This window comes from Gallinula chloropus (genome assembly GCF_964237585.1).
Source record: "Gallinula chloropus genome assembly, chromosome: 2".
In the NCBI taxonomy this organism is placed as follows: domain Eukaryota; kingdom Metazoa; phylum Chordata; class Aves; order Gruiformes; family Rallidae; genus Gallinula; species Gallinula chloropus.
Genome location: NC_140086.1, coordinates 80,893,992 through 80,919,249, shown reverse-complemented (window position 1 = coordinate 80,919,249; position 25,258 = coordinate 80,893,992).

Below are 25,258 nucleotides of genomic sequence, written 5' to 3'. Positions count from 1 at the left end.
CCTCACCTTTTTACTGGGGAAAAAACCCACAACAACTAAACAAAGTTCCCACATATACACACACAGATACAAAAGCAAAGATGCATTTTGACCAATGTGGGAGAGTTTCTAGTTCTGTTCTGATCTATGTGCCTATGCAGAAAGTCTAAAGCATTTCCTATTTTTTTTGTGCCATGCTGAGAAATTGTTAGAAATCCAGACTTAACCTGGCTGAATTATTTTACTGAGATTTATAAAGGCCTGTCTGACACCAGCCACACAAACAGAATGTGTTGGAGTTTTATCTTAGGTGCAAGCTACCAGATCCAACTATTACTTCACAGAATTCAATCCCAAAGAAACTCAATTTGTGGCATGGTGATATGGGACAACATAGCCATGAAAACCTGGGTTGGGGCCATAATATTACCCATTAAACAATCCTCCTTATTTTCTGTAAAACCCATGGCTAAGAATACATAGTTAGCTTCTCTGTGTGGGTCACATACCGCCTCATACCATCACGATCAGTATAATTTTTTTTGCCTTGTCTACAACGTTCTACTTTTTCCCAGCTTTTTGGGCTCATTAGTTTCTTAAGTTCTTTTTGAAACTTACTTGTGATACAAAAAAATTTCAGCTACATCTTCCTCTTTCCAAACTGTATAACTTCAGATTTCACTGGGATACAGGGTGTTGCAGAATGGCTTGAGAAGCAAGGCCATGAGCCTATGGAGCAGTTGTCCAAGCAGTCGCCTGTGCAGCTTAGTAAGACTGGGCCCCACACCGTCTTGGTGAGAACAGAAGGGTCAACAATCGGTCAGCATATTCTTGTGTATCGTGCAGCAAGGCCACAAGATGTGGGAGCAGGAGGTGTGATAAGGATTCAGTGTTCCTGGGACTGAGAAGAAGACATGATTCCCAGGCTGCAAGATGGGTGGAGTATGTAAATGTAACTTTTAGTTAAGAACCAATTAAAATACAATGTGTGACACGTGGTAGGAATAGTATAAAAGAAAGTGTGTGCTTGCAATAAAGTTGAAGTGCTTTATCAATCACATTGATTGGCATCATTCTTCCCTCTCATCGCGGCAGCAGGGAGCCCCAGGATGCCTACATTTACAGACTTAAGTCTCTGACATACTCAACAAAAACTGCAGGACTTCTGTATTTATATTACCAAAGCTCATGTTTTAGGACCAAATTGTGTTATCTTGGAGCTGCAGAAATCTGTCTTGGTTTCCGTCTCATTTTTTAGCCACATTTTGTTTGAGTTTTATTTTCGCTGCTTTCTGATATGTGCCGTAGTTTCCTCTTCCTCTGTTGTTAAGAACAGGCACCACAGAGCTTGCAAAATGACAACTGGGAGCCAATGAATTTCTTTTTTGCTTAAAAATCAGTTATCTTGGATATTTTTCTATGAATGACAAACATAGAATCATGCTTTGAAGGCTGTCATTGTGTTCATACGAAGCAGAGCCTGCCTCTAAGTATGGAGAGTTACTCGATATGCAGCAAAAAGTTTTGAGGAAAAAGAAAATGAAAGACAAAGTAACAAACTAATGTGGGGTCGTGTTAGATTACAATAGTAAGGTATTACCTTGAGAACAAAACCTCAAAAATTTAGCCTGTCTTTATAGAATCCTTTGCGTTGTATTTAACGATCTGAATCTCTCAACATTTCTTATAAAGGTATTTACCACCTGGACTGTTTCCAGAGACATGTAATAGTGAGGAAGTCATCACAGGCTTGACAAATTTGTACATTGGGAAGGAGGTAGCTAAAATAAGATCCCACCTAGGATCCATATCTTTGGGTGGAGACTGAAGAAAACTGCAGAAAAAACAGGTATATGAAATACTCTGTACATTTCCACTCAAAAAGATGGGCTCAGAGAACTTATTGAAAGGGCAGGTTTCTTTATGTCCAAGAATTAAGTAAGAAAAATAGGATTTGCTTGATTCTAGGGAGGATTACAAACCACATCCATTTATTTCAGTAAATAAGACCACATAGTGTCTTTCCTGCTCTTAACAGAGATATGCCTAACTGGGGTATCACTGCTATACTGCAATCCTGTTCTTATGTAGGAGACTTACCAAAATCTATCCTGTTTTGCCTTTACAAGTGAACTTCAACAGGAGAGAAAAAGTGATATATATGTCAGAAATGAACAATAAAAAGGAATGATCTCTCAGCCACCCAGACACAGATATGTACTTTTATTTATTGAAAGTCCAGAGGTCTTCAACTGTGTCCTCCTTTGAATTTACACTCCAGCATCTGAAGCCACCTTTGGGAAGAAGTCTGAAAGAGTTTATAAACTTGTTCCAATAATGTTGGTGTGAAAGTTGGATTGACTGAAAGCAATGCATTCAAGGTTGAGTGCACCCTCAGAAGTTTGCCAAAGACACCAAGTTGTGTGGTGCGGTTGAAGTGCTGGAGGAAAGGGACGGCATCCAGAGGGACCTTGACAGGTTTCAGAGGCCAGCCTATGCGAACTGCATGAAGTTCAACAAGGCCAAGGTGCAAGGTTTGCACATGGGTCAGTGCAATCCCAAACACAACTACAGGCAGAGCACAGAATGGATTAAGAGCAGCCCCGAGGAGAAAGGCTTGGGGGTGTTGGTTGACAAGAAGCTCAACATCAGCCAGCAGTGCATGCTCACAGCCCAGAAAGCAAACCATATCCTGAGCTACATCAAAACCAGCATGACCAGCAGGTCAAGGGAGGTGATTCTGCGCCTCTACTCTGCTCTCTGGGGCCCCAAGTACAAGAAATATATAGAGCTGCTGGAGCAAATCAAGAGGAGAGTCACAAAGAGGATCAGAGGGATGGAGTACTTCTCCTATGAGGACAGGCTGACAGAGTTGGGACTGTTCAGCCTGGAGAACAGAAGGCTCTAGAGAGATCCTATTGCAGCCTCCCAGTACCTACAGGGTACTGGAAGATGAAGAGGGACTGTTTACAAGGGCATGTCATGATAGGATGCGTAGTGGGATTAAACTAAAAAAGCATAGAGGTAGATCGGGCATTAGGAAGAAATTCTTCACCATGAGGGTGGTGAGGAACTGGAACAGGTTGCCCAGAGAAGCTGTGGCTGCCCTTCCCTGGCAGTGTTGAAAGCCAGGTCAGATGTGGCTTTGGGTAACCTGGTGGCCACTGTTCATCATTAAGATCTCCACAATGACACTAAATCATCCTATGTTCAGACTGGGGTATCACACAGTTCATGTTTTTAATTAAAAAAATAAATTGAAGGCACAACTTATTTCACTATTTACTTCTAATTGATATATGGATTAGAACTTTTTAGCACAACCCTGTAATGACAGTTTTACTATTTGATGATTATCCGACCATAGAAACATTACAGGAAATAGCACCTGGAGAACATGATGTTTATTAAGAAATATTGGAAAGCATTCGTTTTCAAATCAGAGCTATCAGGGTCCAGTTAAAAACTCTTGAGTTATTGACTGTCTCTATATGTGATGTTCTTACAAAGTAATACTATTATAAAAAAAAATTGCTTAAATTAAAAATCATGGTTAAACACTCGTTTTCTGTAAAGCTGGGTATCCTTATCAGGATCATTATTTTCTACTGAAGAATAATTAAATAAAAAAACTTTGTGCTATATTAATCATCACACTATTTTTTTTCACTTTGTTTTCACCCGAAGGTTTCCTAACTGTATGTGAGCCACCTAAAGTAAACCTGAAATATTATTTTGGAATTATGAAAAAACATAGAATTTTCTTATTTATTGGCACATATAAAATCATGTTTACAACAGAAAAGCATGCACCTTCTAAACTGATCTACAATTACTGCTCAGAGACAATTGAGTGTATAAAATTAACTTTGCATTTGACAGGTTAGTTCATAATTTTGTTTTCTGTGAAACCTTCCACTCCACTTTTCATCCATTTCCTTATTTGATGAAGCATGTAGGCAAAATATATCAGGAAGGAGAAAGCAACATTCTTAGGAAATTAAAATGAAACACCAATAATTTACTAATAGTTAAGATGAAAGTGCTCATCTTCCCTAGCATATGGCTTCCAATTTCAATTCGAGCCTTAAAACTAGATTTTTCATTCAATACAGTGGTGGAAGGCAAGACAGAACATTAGCAAGCCATTGTTTTTCCATATTTTAGTAACTCAATGACTTCTTATAAGTTTTGAAAGCATGGCGTGGATTCAGTAATATCTCTGAAAGCTATCTGTTAGCATATGACAAGACACAGTCCCATCTCAGGAAAAAACACATGCTGAAAGATATTGATAACAGTTAATGGCTCAATGACTTCAAATCAAGTATCTCAAATTAAAGCCTTTTGGCATAATCAGGAAATAAAGCTATTTTCCAAGTTTGCCTTTTGAAACGCAGCACTGTGGTGTGGAAAAGGGGCTGTTATCAAATGCTCATTAGCACATAATATAATGTGTGTTTTGCTAGGCTGCCTTTTAATGAAGTTCACAACTTTTATAGCCTCAAATATTGTTTTTATTTCCCTGGTAAACATTAACACATTGGTTCAGGGGTTGGTGTCCAATAATACATGCTTTTACCGCAGAGTCTTGTGGTTTTCTTCCATAATTAACACATTAGCAGTACGGGCCTACCCTGCATTAGGCCTACCTAGCTTAAAGACTTGATTATTGGAAACCTTTAAGATATTTCCACTTGGAGGACAGCAGGAGCAAGAGAGAACACTTTCTCAGTGTTTAGATAATTTTGACACCTAGAAAATGCCCGGAGATATCAATTCATTTTCAACATCAGCTCCCCATGCTACCAAAATTTAGCCAGTTATACCAAGATTTAATAGCTTTCCCCAGATTGTAGGAACTTTTTATAACTACAATGACATAGTCCTGACAGTTGGAGGATTTTCATCTTTCCAGCTTGGATTTGTTATTCGCAGTATTTGTCTCTAGTTACAAGCGGTCAAACCAGCTGTTCTTGAAAGAACAGAAGTGCAAGAGAAAGCTGGTTATTGCCACCTCTCTAAAACTTTCTCAGATTCCACAGGGATGTAGAATCTCTGATGTAAGGACACGAAACAGCACAACTACAATTTCTTTGGGCAGACCATAAAATACCCATCACTGAAGATCCTTAAGATTAGATTACACAGGCATTTCATCATGAATGACGTAGGCAGATTTGATAGTTCCTGAAGGCAGCATGACTTATTTCCTCAGGTACCTTCCAGCCCTATGATTTGACCACATATGCTCTGAAGAGATTTAAAAACATATCCTTTAATTATGGAAACTTGTAGAATGTACTGTAAACTTGCAGAACAAAAACACATGGTCTTGTAAAGAGTACTCAGTTATCCAAAAATTCTTTTTTTTGTTACACTTTTTCTTAAGGGAAAAAAAGGACCTACAAAAAAAGTTGGGCTTTTTAAAATGACAGAGTAACCACATGGGAACTTATTAATATCTGTCAAAATTATTAATAGTAAAGGCAGAAGTTCGATTTTCAGGAATCTTGTCAACGAGAACGAGTAACTGCTTTGTTGGCATTTTTTGGTATGTTTCAGGATATTAATATTTCACATGTGCTTTGTATGGCTAAGCGTGATGTGTATATGATCTAACTTATTAATTCTGCTCGGCAAGCACAGAATTACCAGCAGTATTGTCTCACCTGGACTAAGGTGCCTTCCCAGGGACTGCTGCTTTTCCATTTACATGCACTACTCCACAAACACCACCGAATACCGAAACATACAATCAGATACAGGAAAAAACATCTTTTTATTTTTTTCTTTTTTGAAGAAGAAAACATCGATTTTTGCTTGGTTTGGAGAAGGCAGAAAAAAAAACCCCAAATCAACCCCAAACCCAGACGAAACCCCTTCATAGATGTGCCTGGGTGTCTTCCGATCCCGTGTTTCTTCTGCGTGATGCCTAGCAAGAAAAAAATTCAAGGTTATAAAAGAAAAAGACAAGACAGACGATCCAGGCGCATTTCCACCCTCCCCTGCTGCGTCGGGGGGGCCGGGCCGAGCGCCCCGAGAGGCGGCCACCCCCGCCGGCGGCAGCCTATGGCCGGGCCGGCAGATCACCCGACGCCGGCACCCCGCCCCCGGGCGCCCCTCCCCCGCGCCCCGCCGACCCGGCACCCGCCCTGCGCCACCCACCCGGCTCCGCCGAGGTACTTCTGGGCCGTGTGTCGTTCCACCACCCCCGCCCTCCCCACGCCTCGCCCGCCCCGGCCCCGGGAGGTTTGTCAGCGCCTGGTGACAGGTTCCTTGCCGCGGGGGCCTGTCTGCAGTGGCGGGTGTGTGCGTGTGGCTTTGGGCGGCCGCGGCAGCAGCGCCTGGTGAGAGGTTTGCTGCAAGAGGAAGCAGGTATTCAAGCTAAAGGGCAGCCGCGGCAACACCTAGGGGGAAAAAAGCAAAAGCAAAGCAAAACAAACAAAAAAAAAAGGCTGGGAACTTAAAAGATGTTTCTAATAATTATCATAGAATCAGATAATTATCAATATCATAGTCCAGCCACAGCCTAACCCTGCCTAGCGTACCACTAGATCATGTCCTTAGGGATTTCATCTATACACCTTTTAAATACCTCCAGGAATGGTGACTCCACCACCTCCCTGGGCAGCCTGTTGCAATGCTTGATAACCCTTTCAGTGAATAAATCCTTTCCAATACCTAACCTGAATCTCCCCTGGTGCAATTTCAAGCCACTTCCTCTTGTCCTATTTCTTGTCACCCAAGAGAGGAGACCAACCCCAATATCTCTGCAACTGCCTTGCTGGTAGTTGTAGAGCGTGATAAGGTCTCCCCTCAGCCTCCTTTTCTCGAAAATAAAAAGCCCCAGCTGCCTCAGCCGCTACTGATAGGACTTGTGCTCCAGACCCTTCACCAGCTTCATCACCCTCATCTAGACACACTCCATGACATCCTTCCTGTAGTGAGGGGCCAAACACCAAATACAGCACTCAAGGTGCAGCCTCACCAGAGCTGAGTACAACGGAACTATCACGTCCTGCTGGGCATGCTGTTCCTGATACAGGCCAGGATGCTGTTGGCCTTTTTGGCCACCTGGGCACACTGCTGGCCTATGTTCAGCTGTCTGGCCACTAACACACCCAGGTCCTTCTCTGCCAGGGAGGTCTCCAGCCATTCTGCCCCAAGCCTGTAGCAGTGCCTGGGGTTATTGTGACCAAAGTGCAGGACCCAGCACTTGGCCTTGTTGAACCCCATTAAGTTGGCCTCTGCCCATCGATCCAGCCTGTCCAGGTCCCTCTGAATTAGCAGAATAACATTCTTTAGCAGCCTGCTAGTAGGAGACATGTGGTAAAGAAAGAATTTTGCAAAGAAGGCTGTGAAGTTTCTTCAAATTTTTTTGTGGTCAGGCCCTCTCCAAGCAGCAGAGAACCAAGATCAATATCATAGAATGTCCCTTCCAGTCCTGCATCGCTAAGATGATTGCAGTGGTCAAAAATTGTTTTCTAAAATGAGGCATATTTATACAGCATATACAGGAAGCATCTCTCCTTTCTTTGCTTTTCCTATTTGATGAATCAATTAGCCTAATATTACACAATATTACTTTTTAACTGAAACAGCAGCCTTCGTCTTCCCTAGTATTTTTCTGTAAAGCCCAACAAAACCACTTTGGTCAAATGACCTTTAGAAATCAATCCATCTTACAGTTCCATAAGGTTTCATCAAATTTTGAAACTGCTTTTAAGCTTTTTGATGCCATAAATGGCCAAGCTTTTAACATGAAAAAGCTAATGCGATCTTCAACAGAAAACAACAGTTTTAGCTTGACAAAGCAAGAGTCTATGGACATATATATACGCTCAAGTGCGTTAAAATTACAGTAATCACTGTGAAAGTGAGATTTGTAGAAAAAAAATGCATGTCCTGCACTGACATGCATATAAAGCCAACATCTTTATTTTAGTACAGTGCTTTAAGGAGGAAAAAAAAAGTAGCATTTTCATAAGGAAGGGATAAAAATGGGAAGTGAAGCTTCATAAGGAAATGGCAATTTGACTTAAAAGAAAAGTGACTCTGCTAGCAAGCAAGCAATAAAGTAAAGGTGTACAGGAAAGGAATTCTGAAATTTTATTCACTAGAATTGTGTACAAGATACATTTTTCTATTGTGTTTTATTGCATAACATCATATAATTTTGTTAACAGTCAAAATACAGGGCCTGCACTCTATTTGCAGAGAAGCTGTGGCAACACACAGCTCAGTTGCTAAGCACTCCTCAAGAAAAACTGATTTACTGAAATGCCCAGTGGCCATTTTAAAGTGGAGATGAAACGCTGGAGGCACACAAATACACACGCATGCACTCACACACACACAGGGGTGTTTATCTCAGTATGTCCCTGGCAAATTCAGTTTCCCCAGACAGAAATAAACCCAAGCTTTTAGCCTCACGTCAGAAATGAGATGTAATTCACTGGCAGGGGAGCAGAAGCTGTTGGAAAAGGGACTGCTCCTGACGAGCAAGGCAATTACGGTTAGATCAGCACACTTGCTTGCCTTACTCCCTGCACAATCTGCCCCAGAGGAAGAATGGTGGTGCATAGACCATGGTCAGTAAGAAAAAAAATATTAAAATTAAAAAAAAAAAAAAGAAAAAAGAAAAAAGAAAAAAAATATGACATGCAAAACTTTCACTGGGAAGAATACCATGCAACAAGGACTCCCGCTGACTGTCACCACTCAGTCTCGAGTATACAGTAACAGGAGACATAAGCAATACTTTTATTCTCTCCGGTGCATCTTGTTTTCCACCAGAGAGTTGTACTTCTTTTATTACAAAGAATGTTCATTAATATTGTGCAGCAAAGAAAACCATTGAAGATCTGAGACACATTAAATGCAGCAAGCCAAAAATATTCTATCGTACAGTATGCTGTTAATTTTTAAAATAGCTCATGCTAGAAAACTTGCAGGTATTCAGACCTTCTGCATTCTGGAACACTGCTACTTAGCAAAGCCTCTGTATTTAATGTAGTGCAGTTATGAGAAACTTAATTAACACAGTTTTACAATTTCATTTATCTTTGGGTTTATAGGCATAAAGAGAATGATTTTAGAACATTTTTTTGGCCCAGCCATTAAAATCAAAGGCATTCTTCCAATGAATTATTGCAACTTGGTCCTCTTAGCCCTAAAGTATTAGCTAAAAAAAGGAAATTCTCATTAGAATTAGTAAGTCTAAATGCATTTTGTCTACGTTGGCAATAAAAATGGGCTTCTTTAAACAATAATTGAAAAAAAATCTGGCTTCAGTCTTTCATTGTTCTTTTTGGCAGTCCTAATCATGGCGGGAGGGTAAAAGGAATGCAGAGTAGCATTTTTTGCTCTTGCACAAATTTCAGGCTCCGGTCTCCTCTTTTCCACCACTTTCTCCTCTTCAGTCTAGATCAGGGCTCTGTCCATGTTTGGGTTTTGGTGGGGGAGGGATTTTGTGGGGTGGTGGGAGAGGAGAGGATGCCAGTGCAAAAATTTAATCACTTCCCCATCAGCATTTCTGAAAAAAAGGATAGAGAAGGAAATTCCAAAGCAGCAATATTTTACCACAGATATTATATTAAATTTATTTTTCCCATGGGTCTCAGTGCACATTCATGTACATACAAGTTTTATATCGTAGGTAGTAAGCATTGAGATTGACAGGAAACACACAAAAAATGAAATGTAGGAGTATTTTGGCAGTGGAAGTTGTTCAGAGATGAAGTAATAATTTACTCGAGCGTATGGTGAGGGCAAGAGGATTTCCATGGGCTAGATACTCTTTTTATAAAGTTTCTGACTTCTAAGCCACTTCTTAAACTATTAGGCATTGCCTGCCCACACAGCAATTCCAACTTGGCCTCATTTACACAGCAGAACTCCTTGCTAAGGGCATTTCAGCTATCCACCAGAGGAAAATGCACTCTGTTATTTCTCAGTGTTTTAGACAGTAAAGATTAAGAGGAAAGCATGAAATATAGATCTGGCGAGTTCAGTTATTAATTTAATGCAGAGAGCAACTGGGAGAAAATAAAGCCCAGAGTTATAAAGTAATTGCCTGAGTTTTAACTAGTGTGCTTCCTCTGAGTTTCCCTCCCTCCCCCCCTGCCCCATTAGCATGGAGTTAAACTGACAGCTTACATTTCCAAAAGGAGAGGTACAGAGAGATTCCAGGAACTCATTCCTGGGGAGCTTCCACACAAGTATCTGCTTACAGTATGGACAACCGATCTCTTGACTTCTGCTGGATTAAACAAGGTATTTTCATAAATTGTTAAGCAACTGGTATGTATAATTATTTCCACAAGCTGAATCACAAGCACTTTCACAACCAGTTTAGAAGTATTGGGTTCAATTTTCCCTGTTTTTTGCTCTTAGCTCCTATTAAAAAAAAAGCTTTCAGGCAAAGTATTAAATCTAAAGCAAGCAAATAAACAAAACAAGAGTCAGAAAATTTTAATCCTGTAACACTGAAGTAGTAAAAAATCCCAACCCCAAACAAACCACCACTACCAAATCTTGGCCCATGGACCTGTACAAATCTGTCCAAATTCTCAAATGGTCCCAACCATTTTTCTTTGTGAACATGACTAAAATAGCTCTCATTTGTTTGCACTGACCTTAAGAACATTCTTCACATGATTTTTCAATAAAGTTCAATCCAATTAAAAATAAAGCAGTGGATACACAATGGCCCAGAGTAGCAGAATTTGTTAACCTTTTTTTTTTTTTTTTTTGGCAATTTATCCAGTGTGCTTTGTGAAGTCCACCAGGTTTCAAGGGCAGCTGTTCATTTCAGGAACCACCGTGAGTATATTACCCATAAAGAGGTACGTCAAGTAAGGAGATACCACGGAAAGGTCCCTTAACCCACCGATGAAACATCAGAGACACACGTTAATCTGGGCCAGTTTCTTTCACATATGGAGAACTGCACAAACCTTAAAAGTCAGTTTCCCTTTGCCTCTGCAGAGTGCTCCTAAGTAATGATTTGTTTTCCTTTTTGTATAACAGAACCTGTGAAAGAACTGAAGTGTGAACTCTCCTTCTGTGGATCTGTAGAGCTATCAACATTTCAGCCAGTTTGTTTTTTTTTTTTTAAAAAAAAAAGTTAGAGAGATGGTTAGCCGTTGGGGATGCGATTTTCCCATTTGTTTTCTAGAAGTAGCCTCACTATTCCAAGATACTGAAGCATGGGAAGAGTTCTACTTAGGAGAGTAACACTGTTGCATAGCTCTAGGTTATAAAGTATATTAGTTTACAATTGCCAGTAAGTCTTGCAGTTATTTATTACCCTTCTGAAAAAGCATCCTCCTCCCTAAAGTGACTAGAGAAGTGAGAAGGGGCCATCGCACAGAGCTGGTTACACAAAATGAGGATAGAGCCTTTAGACCTTCTTTTGAATCCATTATTATTATTATTATTATTATTATTATTATTATTATTATTATTACTACTATTATTACTATTATTACTATTATATTCCTTTCCTATAATGAAGGCAGTGTATACTTAAGAGCACATCCAAGATTCCCTACCAGCCTCAATTTAGATTTGAGCATAAGCACTTTGGCTTGAAATTGCTGTTCACATGCACAAGCTTGAATTTCAAGGATATGAGCAGATGGGTAGAAACGGGAAGATGTTATGAGCTCTGGGCCAGGTTTTCAGAAGCTCTGGGCCTATAGTTACAGCTGAAGACATGTAGACTTTTCAAAAAGAGCAGCGGCACCATCACCATAGCTATGTTTCCCAAGTGTATTACGCACCTGTGATACCCAGCGTGTTTTGCAAAGGCCTGAAATCAATACTGTAATTTCTCTGGCTTTCTTTATAATCAAAGAAGTGAGGTTCCAAACTTCATCTCCTTAAAGAAAAAGATACAAGCATGGAATAGACAAAGGCAAATCACTAAAAACTAACTGAGGAGCTGGTGAGACCTTTCATCCAAGATACACGTATAACAACCTCTTTGAGGTGCTCTAACTAATTTTGACGTGCAGATTTGTCATTGTGCACTAATCCATTAATTCCCACGTCGACTTCTGCTTTTTCTTGGCTTTTTCTTGAGGTAAAGGTGTCAGATGGAATTTCTACAGCCAAAAACTATTCTTTGTCTGTATTATGGGATAGAGTGTATCCTCAGCAAGTTTGATGACACACAACTGTGAGGAGTGGGTTGTGCTGCCATCCAGAGGGACATGGACAGAGTGGAGAAATGGGCTGACAGGAACATCATGAAGCTCAACAATGGTAAATGCAAAGTCCTGCACTGGGAGGAGCAACCCCATGCTAGGGATGCCCACCTGCAAGGCAACTTTGTGCAAAAGTACTTAAGGGTCCTGCTGGGCACCAAGTTGAGCAGGAGCCAGCAATGTGCCCTTGCTACAAAGAAGACTAGCAGTACTCTGGGCTGTATTAGGCAGAGAGCTGCCAGCAGGTCAAGGGAGGTGATCCTTCTCCTCTACACATCACAGGTGAGACCACACCTGGAGAACTGTGTCCAGTCCTGGGCTCCACAATACAAGACATGGACATACAGGATAAGGACCAGAGAAGGGCCACAAGGATGATGGACTGGAGCATCTCTCATATGAAAGAAAGCTGAGAGTCAGGACTGTGCAACCTGGGGATAGAAGGCTAGCTGAAGGGAGCGTGCAAAGTGAGGAGCCAGTCTGTTTTGAGTGCTGCCCAGTGACAGAATCAGAGGCAATGGGCACAGACTGAAACACAGGAGGCTCCCTCTGAACATCAGCAAGAACCTTTTTACTGTGAGGCTGACCAAGTACCGGAACAGGTTGTCCAGAGAAGTTGTGGAGTCTACATCCCTGGAGATATTCATAAGATGTGTGAACATGATGCTGAGCAAGCAGGTCTGGGTGGCACTGCTTGAATGGCGAGTTTGGATGAAGTGACCTCCACAAATCCCTTCCAATCTCAATCATTGTGTGATTCTGAGATCTACCACAGATGCATTTGAAGGAAGTTTTACTCTATCTTGGGTGTTATTTATGTGATTCACAACTCTTTATCAAAGCCAAGAATATTGCCTATGTAGGACAGATCAGCTACAGCTAAGACATCCAAGGACTTAATTCTATATCCTCTTCATATTATCTAGTGAGAGAGTAAATGACTACTTCCCTGAAATCCAGGCATTTCATATCACTGAAACCAACTTCTCTATATGCAAATTACATATAACTCAGGTAGCAATACTTATGTTATCAGTATTCTATGCACTGGCTTCCCAGTAACATGGGAATATTTTTTATTTTTTATTTTCTATCAGCAAACTTTGGGCACTTGACTGAGGCTCAGTTATTCCTATCATGAAAAGGGAAAGGAGATGGTAAATTTAATCGAGCTGTTTCTAGGAGATAGTATTGAAGTGGCAGAAGTAGAAATTGCTAGCTATTGGGCCATGGTCATTTGCATCATTTCTTTGTACAGACCACCTACAACCATAAATTTGGTAAGTATTGAGTCAGAGAATCACAGAATCACAGAATGTTTTGGGTTGGAAGGGACCTCAAAGATCACCTAGTTCCAACTCCCCTCCACTACACCAGGTTGCCCAAAGCCCCATCCAACCTGGCCTTGAACACTGCCAGGGAGGGGACAGCCACAGCTTCTCTGGGCAGCCTGTGTCAGGGCCTCACCACCCTCATGGTGAAGAATTTCTTCCTAATGCCCAGTCTAAATCTATGCTTATTTAGTTTAAACCCATTACCCTTTGCCCTATCACAACATGCCTTTGTAAACCTCTCCATCTTTCCTGTAGGACCCCTTTAGGTACTGTGAGGCTACAATAGGATCTCTCTAGAGCCTTCTCTTATCCAGGTTGAACAGCCCCAACTTTCTCAGCCTGTCTTGACTCAGAGGAGAGCTGTTCCAGCCCTATGATCCTCTTTGTGTCCCTCCTCTGGACTTGCTCCAGCAGCTCCATGTATTCTTTGTACTGGGGGCCTCAGAGCTGGACGCAGTACTCCAGGTGGGGGGTCACCAGAGCAGAGGTGCAGAATCACCTCCCTAGAGTTGCTAGTCACGCTGGTTTTGATGCAGCCCAGGATATGGTTGGCTTTCTGGGCTGTGAGCACGCACTGCTGGCTGATGTTGAGCTTCTCATCAACCAGCACCCCCAAGTCTTTCTCCTCGGGCCTGCTCTTAATCCATTCTCTGCTCTCCTTGTAGTTGTGCTTGGGATTGCACTGACCCATGTGCAGGACCTTGCACCTTGGCCTTGGTGAACTTACATTGCAGTTCTGATGAAATAGACCATATCATGCAGAGACTATGCTGATTCTGGAAAGACAGACAGTACTGGATCCAGCATAAATTTACTGACATAAACAGCCATTACCTCAGTTATTTAACTTGCCAATGCAAATTTTATCCAGCAAGTTGAACATATACATACTGGGGTGGTGATTTGTTGTGTGGCCATAGCATTTTCCTTACAGTCGGCTGCCATTGGCAACCATTGACTTTGCCTATACCTAGGGCTCACATTAGACATGAGTTTGAGAGGCAGTGTGCAAGGCCACATTCTTATTTACACTTTTTCAAGTACTGTCATGAGAACAAAGCCAAACACACTGCCAGCTTTTGTTCCAAGTTCCCTTACTCTCCACCCTATTTTAAAACAAAAGCATTGAAATCCAATTCCAAGCACTGAAATCAGGTAAACAGTGCTTGTTCTAGCCTGCTAATTCTGATACCTCTATATTACATTGAAGCCACAAACCATACAAATGTAATTTCTTTGCAGCTTTGCCCCTCAAGGCCTTAAAATGTTTATCTTAAGTTTTATACAGGGAGTTTCTCACAAAGATGTGTACAAGCATATGCATGCCCAGCATTAAGGTCATTACTTTTTTTCCGTTTCTTTTTCCCAAAGTCTGAAATATTGGAGGATACTGTCTTTCATAGTAAGAAACTCCCTTTCTAGTTAGAGGTCTATTATAAAGAACTGGAAAGAAATGTTCTTATGTTCTGGATTAGACAGATCCAGACATCTGCTTTGTCAGAAATAGCAGTAGACTTACAGAGTCAGTTCCCTTTCCATCTCTTACAAGGTTTTCCTGTGAAGTTTGTTAATCTACCTGTTATATGAAATATTCATCACAGTTTTAGTCTCAAACACTGACTTTCTCTTCCTGGACCATCCAAGAACAATGGACACGTGCTTAGTGTGTTCATTGGAGTACATCTAGACTGTCTGATTTCCACACATGGGTTGCTTAGGGTATGTTAATATCTGGGATCTCTGACTCTATTTAAGTAGGTGATAGCAAAACTCTGTACTTTTCTACAGTGCCATGTTCTTACAACCTTATCATTTTCACAAATGATATCAAAACTTATAACACATTAGAAAATCAATCTAGGACCCAAACATTAATCTCTAATTCAGATGTGTATCCAGTTTGCAAAGGCACAGGGCTGTTCATGAAAGAAGAATGCATCCAACAAACAGTGAATTTTCTCCCTCCTCCCAGGACTTTTAGTCAAGACTGTACATGAAATTCCCTCTTCAGGCAAGAATAATTTTTACCTTTGAGTCTTCAGGACAAAACAGCGATATAAACTTGGAAAACTTGGGGAAGAAACAGGAGCCATGTTGATAATTAGTTTCCTCTTGTCAGTTGTTTAGACAATTAGGCAATTAAATTATTGAACAGAAGACAGGTATCCATGACTTCAGCTGGGTGTCTGAATGATGGGTGTCTACTTTCTTTTGACACAAAATGATCTTTACTTTGGGTGGTTATGGCACCAGAATAGGAATTGTTATTCATTTTGTATAAACTTTTTTTCTAGACAAAAATGTAACAAACTGCTTTTGATTAACCTTATTCTTCACTATTTTTAGTATTTAAAATGTCATGGGATTTTTACAGTGGGAATTTTTATTTATTATGATTTATTTGTTAAAGTTTCTTTCAAAAGGCTTGCTATTGAAATACATTTTATGGAGGATATTAGAAAAGAACATTTTTAAACTGCTTTTAGAAGGGCAAGATTAGATAGTTGCCTAGCCTCGGGCTGCTCTTGAGTAATACCCACTTCATGGCTGTAAAAAATGAGCAAAGAATACAGGGAGGTTGGGTTCCTAAGTACTAGGAATATAGAGCCCCCAAATGGGGTCTGAACTGTCTTGGTCTACCAGGTACACATGGTAAGATAGAAGATACAGCGCACACATTCCTCCCATGTCTCTCCACATTGAAGGCAGAATTCTACAGTTAGATAAGAGACAATACAACAACCCACAAATAATACATCAGATGCACTGCATGGAGAAGAGAGGGAAATAGGTGGAGAAGGAAATGACCAAAAGCAAATGGGAGTAGACAGTGATTTGGGAAGGAAACTTGAGTGCTCCAGAACTGTTTCTCACAATGCCAGTCTGCCATTTGACAAGCTTGGCATGTAAGGTCAATAACAAAAGAATGAGGAGGAATTTGTATTATTAATGCTTAATCTGCCCCTCAAGAGGCCATCAATCAGTGTATTTCCTAGCTAGCAGTACAAAGGTAAAAAAGCTGGCTTGTGGGACCTCTGACCTGACCAGTAGCTGGAACTGCATCCTGCTGTTCAGATACATTGATGTAAAACCAGTCACTGCTTGTATTTGAATCCTCAGGTCCAGAGTAGCTGTAAGCATTGTGAAGAACCATAAATTAGTCTTTCAGATATTACAGACTTAGCCTGTAGACATTTTACAGTAGGACTCTGTAGTTCCATGTTCTTCCTCTGTAGTTCTACCTGTAATAAGAGTGTCATTGCAACTGGCTGATAGTTCCTGCACGGGCCACATCGCTATCTGTTAAGGTTAAAGCCTTAAAGATTATTCTTAAGCAGTATCAAATTTGATACTGACCTTTTTTTAGGGAATCTATTACAAATAGCCATTACAACATTTAAAGCACCTTCTGGATGAAAATTGGGACAAAATACGAGTAAGTAAAAGATTCTGCCACAAGACAAATGGTGCAACCTCCCTCAGTGTATCACACGGCCTTTTACAACACTTTGAGCTTTCAACAACTCCATTAGAAAAAAAAGCGGTCTTTTTAGAGCAACACAGGGCTGTTCACCAGAGGTTGGGCATTGTCAGTGAACGACAGTTGTGTAGAAGCAACGGCTCAAACCACCTTGTCCTCCTTTAGGAAAGCACAGAAGGGAAGGAACAGCAGACCCAGTGTGCTCCGAGGCCTGCTACCACTGCCTAGCCCTGCTCTGGGCCTGTGGGCCAAAGGGAGGGGGAGACACTACGGTGGTGTCTTCCTATTAGGTAGGGGCAGAAGGGGCACAAGGTTTTCTGAGAAGCAGACAGGAAGGAGGAGAGTTTATCTGACACCCCCTGAACAGTCAAAGATTAGTTATGTGACGCAGCAGCGACGGAAGTGTGTTAACACTTAGTACAGCAGCAAGTTGATGTTTAGATACAGGTGTCCAGTCTCTGACTTCATACTCCTTAGTGGTGGTCCCAGAATTATCTTTTAGAACTCTTCTCAAGTTCAGCATCCAAAATCTATAAAAAAAAAGAGAGAAGGTTATACTCAACAACTGCCGCATCGGTCCACTCCAAATCATGAGGCACACAACAAAACATCATCCCCAAAATTTTAAGCAACAGTGACTAAGGCTTGGGAATGAGGAATGACAGAAAATCAGGGAACCCATTAATACAGTTGATACATAAACATATTAAATTAGTAAAAATTACAGTGAACATTTGCAAATTTTAATACATGTATCCCAAGAGAAACAAACAGAGCAGATGCTTAATTGAAAATAAAATTAATGAAAATTAATTCCCTTTTCCCCAAAAGCACAAGACCCTATCGTTAGCATTGTTAGCATGTTATTATGAATCATTATTTTGATAAAAAGCAGAGCCAAAATGGATCTTTTTGTTTATTGTAAACTGCTTGTACTTTATCACATCAGTGTAACCCATTAGGTGTGTCATTATTTATCTTGTTCTACAATAAGCAAGCTCCATATATTTTCAGGCTTCAGTGAGTTTTGCTGGCATGCTGTATCAAGAAGATATTTCAAAAAATCATTCTGGCTTTCCTCCACTTCGAAAATGCTCCTCACAAATCATTTTTTATGCTCACAGCTAAGTCGGGCTTCATGGATGCTCAGAACATTTTAAGGGCAAATCCTGCTAAGGGCAGACTAACCACATAGTAAGGGGAAAGGAACACAAATCAGATGCAACCAGATAAAGCTGGCTAACAAATTACTGCCTGTCAGGTAGCCACAGCAGCAGTCAGCTTTTACTGCTTTCTGCCATCTTTTTTCAAAGTAAGGCATGCTAACACAAGCTCTTTCACTGAAGCCGCCTTCTCCCCCTCAGCTGCAGTAGGCTAAATTCACACAGGCAAACAGACAGCGTTACTTCAGCCTTGGGGAAGCAAAATCTCAAAACATTTCTTACTCTGTCATGGTCAGTTGCATGCTGACAACCAAAGGCAGTGTTTTCCAAACTTTTTCCAGCTCCTTTCCCAACCACACTGAGGTGTAGCTGTACTGTCTCCCTTTCCCCCAGCCCCTTGCATAATTATTGTGTTCCAACTCTGTCTGCTGAAGTAACACAGTCACTTTTACACTTCTTTTTCATTCTTCTCCTTTCTCAGGAGGTGGAAGCCCCCAGTCACTTCGGGAAATACTACAGAAATACTACCCAAAGTAGTACCAAGGGAACTAACACTAAGAATAGAAGCAGTAATTCAACACTGTCACAGTACACAAGGCACTTAACCTTGCTGAAGAGACAGGGCTTGAGTTATTCTATCAGTTGCAAACAAGCTCTTTATGTACAATGTTGCTTTGGCAACATGATGCTCAATTAAACCATACAGATATTCTAGCTTTCTATAACCTACCACAGCTATGGATAGCACTGAATGTCCTGTGTGTTGATGATCTAAGGAGAATGTCACAACATGCTAAATGTGTAGCTTCTGGAGCAATTTATTTTGTATTTCCAAAAATGAATAAAGATGCAACCTGTTCATTAAGAGTAGAAACATGTCTGGAAAGTCTCTCAGAGCAGCTAATAATTTTACCTTTAGAGTCATTCATGAGACACCTAGATAAGTGCAGTGTATTATCTCTCTGAAGAAAGAGGCTAAACAAGAGATTGTTTCCTGTACAGTGATTAATTCCTATGAACGATCTGTTAAGATTTTCTGTAGGATTAGTTTGTAGCACTTAAAACGAGAGGAACAAGAGAGAAACTGCTAATAGTCTCAAAAAGGAAAAAAAGGAGCACAAACACTGCCTGTATGCATCACATTAGCTACACAGCTTATAAAATCGTATGGGCTGGTGCTGGTCCAGGAAATTCCAGAGATAATCACACGTGTAATCTGGATGGTCCTGAGCCCTCCTAGGAAGGACTGCAAAATTATAGGAGCTCAGTTTGTATCCTTATCCCTCTGTTTACTGGCCATGATTACTGTCTGCTGCCAAAAGAAGGACCAAAGTCATGTCCCAAGGCTTGGCTCACAGTTTATTCTGCTTTTGTCTTTCTAGGGCTAGTTTCCAGGTGCCCTTACTATACTGGAGACAGTGCCAAACAAGCTCTCTCTCTTACTGCAACATCTGTTTGTCAGGCAGCCAGTATCTGAATTCAATATTTCCTGAAGAATGATGCTTTGGGGCTTATCGACGATCCTGCAGGTGCTGCTTTTTCTCAAGAAATGTGTCTGGCCAGATGAGGCTCACAGCCAGTTCTCCTTGTTTCCCGTTGCTTATCTACCAAATTTAAGCATCGGCCTCTGCAATCAGTACAAATGTCTCCTTGTTAAATGAATGAGGAGGGCAGAGAGGACCCCACGTCTTACCCATCCAGCAAGTCCTGAGGCAGCAGCACGCAGCTCTGCGAGTCTGTGCTGTCTGACCTCTAAATGCGTTGGCCTGGGATGCAAGCCCAAAATCACACAGCCCAAACTCTACATCAGCTTCAGTGCCCGATGTTTGCCCTTAGCCAGATGCTGCTGAGTATCTGCAGCCAGACCACGGGAAACATGAGCTGTGGGAACACAGGGGAAATACCGGGAATATCTGCAGCCTCTGACACTACTGACACCGCTTTTTTCTCAAAGCATTTTGATCTACTGATCCGTCTTAGCAGTTGTTTCTCCACTACTTGCACACTTTAATAATCTCTTTGTCATCACCCACAGTCAAATAAAGATATAGACAAGTTCAGCTTTTTTTTTTTTAGCTTCTCATACTAAACAATCTGAGAAGCACCTTCCACCTCTGAGCCCAACACAGAAAATCTGCCCCTACCGTGCTGTGACTGATTTTCAGTTAACATGGAAGATCGTTAAAAACACCTACTTTCCTAGATAAGTATTGCCAAAATGCTACTGGTTTTTTTCAGCCAGTTTCCTGTCATGTCTCCCTTTGAAACCAAAGCAGAAGGTGGACTGTCCAGATTGAAGGAAGTTTGCTAAAGTTTGCCTGGAGGGCTGGGCAGGGTGCAGAGCAGGGCACAGATCCTGCCATGCGTGTGAACAGCTTTCTTGTCTCTTCCGAGGCTCAAGCCCTGGTTAAGATGTTTCATGACAACCTTTAGCAGTTAATTCCAGAAGGAACCTTTTTAGACTAGCATGACCAAGCAGGTTTACAGGCTCTTCTTTGACCACTAAGTGAAGTGCTTTCTAGAAGAGATCCAAAGGAAAGCATTAAAAGCCCTACCTGTTTGGTTGGTTGGTTTGGTTTGAAGGGGGTAGGGCCACAACTTGTCAGTGGTGCAGCCTTGGCCATTTGGTTGCAAACACATGATGTGGCAGAAGCATCTACTGCTGTATGAGGGAGACCGGACTGTCTAGACATACTAGTAAAACTTACTCTTTATGCCACAGAAGTTTTACTCCGAGTAGCTGTGATTTGGGGACCTTTTTGGTGCACCCAGTTCCTGATACCAAAGCATTATTAAAACTCTGGAACATCTCTTCAGAGGTAAGCTAAGCTAATTTTATATATATATATATATATAAAGAGAATGGAAAGCTTACCGAGAATGTGCTGGGAAGACTGAAACTGGTATCACAGAATCACAGACTGGCTGAGTTTGAAAGACACCTCTGGAGATTATCTAATCCTACCTCTTTCCCAAAGCAGTTTGTTCAGGATGATGTCTAGTCAGGCTTTGAATATTTCCAAGGACAGAGACTCCACAACCTCTCTGGATGATCTGTTCCAGTATACAACCATGCTCACAGGAAAATATTTTTTCTTATGTTTAAATGGAATTTATTTGATTTCAGTTTGTGCCTTCCGCCTCTTGTCCTGTCACTGGATCTCACTGTAAAGAACCTGGCTCCATCTTCTTCATTCTCTCCCATCAGGTATTTGTACTCATAGATAAGATACATATAGCCTCTTCTCTAGACTGAACAATCCCAGCTCTCTCAGCCTCTCCCCATATGACAGATGCTGCAGTTCTTTAATCAAATTTGTGTCTCTTTGCTGAACTTGCTCCAGTTCATCTATGTCTCTCCTGTCCAGAACTAAACTCAGAGCCCCTGATTGGCCTCACCAGGGCTGAATAGAAGGCAAGGATCTTTTCCATTTACTTGCTGGAAATAATCCTCTTAATGTGGCCTGGGATCACAGAATGGGTGAAGTTAGAAGGCATATCTGGAAGTATCTTGTGTACCTACCCCTTGCTCAAGCTGGGACACCTAGAACAGGCTTCCTAGGGTCATGTTCAGATGGCTTTTGAATACAACCAAGGATAGAGATTCCAGAACCTCTCTGAGCAATCCATGACAGTGTTTGGTTACCAGTACAGCAAGAAGTGTTTCTTGATGATCAGAGGTGTTTCAGTTTGTGCCCATTGCTTCTGGTCCTCTCACTGGGCACTACTGAAGAGAGATTGGTTTCAAGACACTGTTGGCATGCTTTGCCACAAGGACACACTACACACTGCTATCCTATGGTCAACTTGATGTTCACCAGTATACCAGCTCCTTGCCTGCAATGCTGTTTTCCAGCCAGGCAGTACGCAGCAGGCAGCCACTGGTGCATGGGGTTATTTAGCCCAGATGCAGGACTTGGCATTTCCTTTTGTTGAACTTTAAGAAGTTCCTGTCAGCCCAATTCTTCAGCCTGTCAAAGTCTCTCTGGATGGCAGTATGACCCTCTGGTGTGTGACCACTCCTCCTACCTTTGTGTCCTGTATGGACTTGCAGAGTGTACACTCTGTCATTTCATCCAGGTCATTAATTAAGATATTAAACAGTATTGAATTCAGTGACTGGCTTCCACCTGGATGTTGTGCCACTCATCATAACCCTGTAAGCCCGAAAGTTCACCCAGTTTCAGTCACTTCACTTGACATTTATCTAGCCCATACTTAATTGGTTTGTCAGTGAGAAGGTTGTGGGAGACACTGTTAAAAGCCTTCCTGAAGTCAAGATAAACAATATCCACTGCTCTCTCCTCATCCACTGAGACAGTCATTTCGTTGTGGAATGCCATTGATTTGTTCAGCCATGATTACTCTTTAGTAAATCTATGCTGACTACTCCAAATCACCTTCTTGTCCTTAATATTTTTGAAATGGCTTCCAGAATTATTTTCCCCATCACTTTCCCAGGGACTAAAATAAAGCCTGTTATTCACATTGAAACTCAATTTGCAAACATCCTTGCTTCTTATAGACCTCTCAGCTTCTGTTAGAAGCTATTTTAATGAAAGTGTGTATATTTTTAATAGAAATAGCACAGATAATAGTTTCACAACAGTATTTATCCAATAACTACTTATAATTTAGAGAATCATCATATCTACCTACTATTTAATTCCTATCTGTCCATGTGTCATGTACGCATCTCGAACAGCTGAACTCTACTAGTGTTTTCACTAAGCTTAAAATATTGTTTCCAAAGGCAATTTAACTTCTCATGGAAGTCTATGATTAGCATCATATATTAGACTTAAAAAGGATTTGGCAGCAGAGAATTATGTTATGACAACGCACAGGTTTTCACTAAGTAACAACTGTTTGTACTGAATTCTCCAATTTACTACACCCCCCATCCCATATATTACTAAACGTAGAGAATGTCTTGTCTCTGAGATTTACCAATGAAAGAGACAATCAACTATCTTCTTCACAACTGTGTTCTTACTGAGTTACTGCAAAAGACCAGAAGGCCAGTTTTTGAGACAGCCTTGTAAATTGTGCCCACCTGCACCTGCAGGTTTCAAGAAAGTGTGTTTATACATTTGCAACAAACAGTTAAATGCAGGTGTGGTTACTTGATTTATATAATAGATTTATATAATAATGATTTATATAATAGATCATATGTAATATGCACATTCCACTGAATCACTGCATACAGAGTCATGTGTACTGGCGTGTGAATACCAATTACAATATACAGATAGCTAAGAAAGAAACACAGAAACCAAGGAAAGATTTGATGTGGGGTTCCACAGACTTAAATAGCTGCAGCTTACAGAACAGGTTGTTTGCTCCCTTATTCAGAATGCCAAGAGCATAGTTAGCAAAAAAAAAAAACCCCGAACATCATTCTGGAAGAACTTAATCAATCTAGGAAAGATATATTGAAGGGTATCCTTGTGTGGCTTCACATCAAGCTAAGCTAACTGCCATCTCAAATGTAATTATGAGAACTAGAATCATCTGTACTGGTAACTGACTCTGAAGATTAACACACTGTTTCCTCATTGATAAGGAAATTAATTAAAATAATAAAAGCAATCCTGTTAGCTGAAGTGCTTGCAGTCTTTGAATCTGGACCAGAAAGGCATCAGCTCTTGTCTTGATTTTCTATGTGTAAGATAGTATGCAGTGTTTGCAAGCATCCACAATTTAATTGTAGCCAGATTGATAAACAAAGAATACCAAGATTAATATAGCAATAAAATTATCTAATGCTACACACAATTTAAAAGGAAGAAACAAATTTAGAAATAGGGTGTTGTGATCTCATGCTTGTGGAATTCACAAACTGTTTCAAATGTTCACGATGATCTTATATTGTTCTGGAGTAATGTATAATAAATAACAATGTAAAAACTGAATACCCATTCCTGCAATCATCAGGATAATATTAGTCTCACTCTGATTGCTGAATGCATCATCTTATTTTTCTGGCTTCTAGCTGCATTGGATTCATTTGAGTATCACTGAGGGTTAGTGCCCATGACAGATCAGGACCAGTTCTGCTGAAGATTGGTCAGCTGCATCATGAGTGTGAATTCGGCTGCTTTCAGTTCTTCTGTGGCATGGAATTCCTTCCCCAGGAAAGTTAATCTGAAAACTACTGCGTAAAGTTGTGTATGGCCCAAAAAATACTGCTAAAACACTGCAGATGAATTGCACATTGTGGTTTATGAGACTTAGGTAAAGATACTACAAAATCCTACAGAAATTATTCGAAGGCATCAGTAGTCACTGGTCCAGGGAAAAGGCTGGAGGAAGAATTAAAAATTCTCAGGAATGCAGAGCTGAGAGTGGTTGAGGTCACGTCCTCTGCAACCATATAAATTCCAGTTTGGTGAAAAAAGTTTAAAGAAACACCATGTTGCGACACTTGAAATGTTTCTGGCCCAATAGTTAGAGGCTAGGAACACATAATCCTACACATGCAGCTCCACATGGTCAGCATACCTGAAAATCAGTTCCCTTCAGCATTCCTGAAGATTAATATGCTTTCTTTAGTCCCTGTCTGGTCATTCTAAAGAAAATTTTGAAGAGTATCACCTTTCTATCTATTTCAAAAATGCCTTACTTGATTTCCTTAAACTGAATAATTTGATAAAACTGAAAACATTTTTAAAGAAAAAAAAAAACCACATTAGTACAATAGTGTAAGCAATGGGTAAAACCTCCAGTCCATAAGTTGTTTGACCGACCATCCCAGCAATCCCACTTCAAAGATGGTTCTGAGTGACACTAAGTATTTGTTGACAGTCAGATTATCTCTTTCTGAGGAAAAGCGGGCTGGTTTTTTTATTTTGATCCTATTCTTCAGTGTATTTGCAAGGTAGAAGTTGCCCTTGAGGTGGTGTGCTATTGTAATGCTTTAGACTGTAGGATACACCAAATGCTATTCAAGCAACAAAACCCAGTTGGGTCAGAGCTTTTTCAGGGCTCACTGCCCACTGTAGCAGTAGAACCCTGGTAATCAGCTGTAATCAGATAAAAACCACGGTGCCAAAGTCAAACAGAATCTCCGGGGGGGGGGGG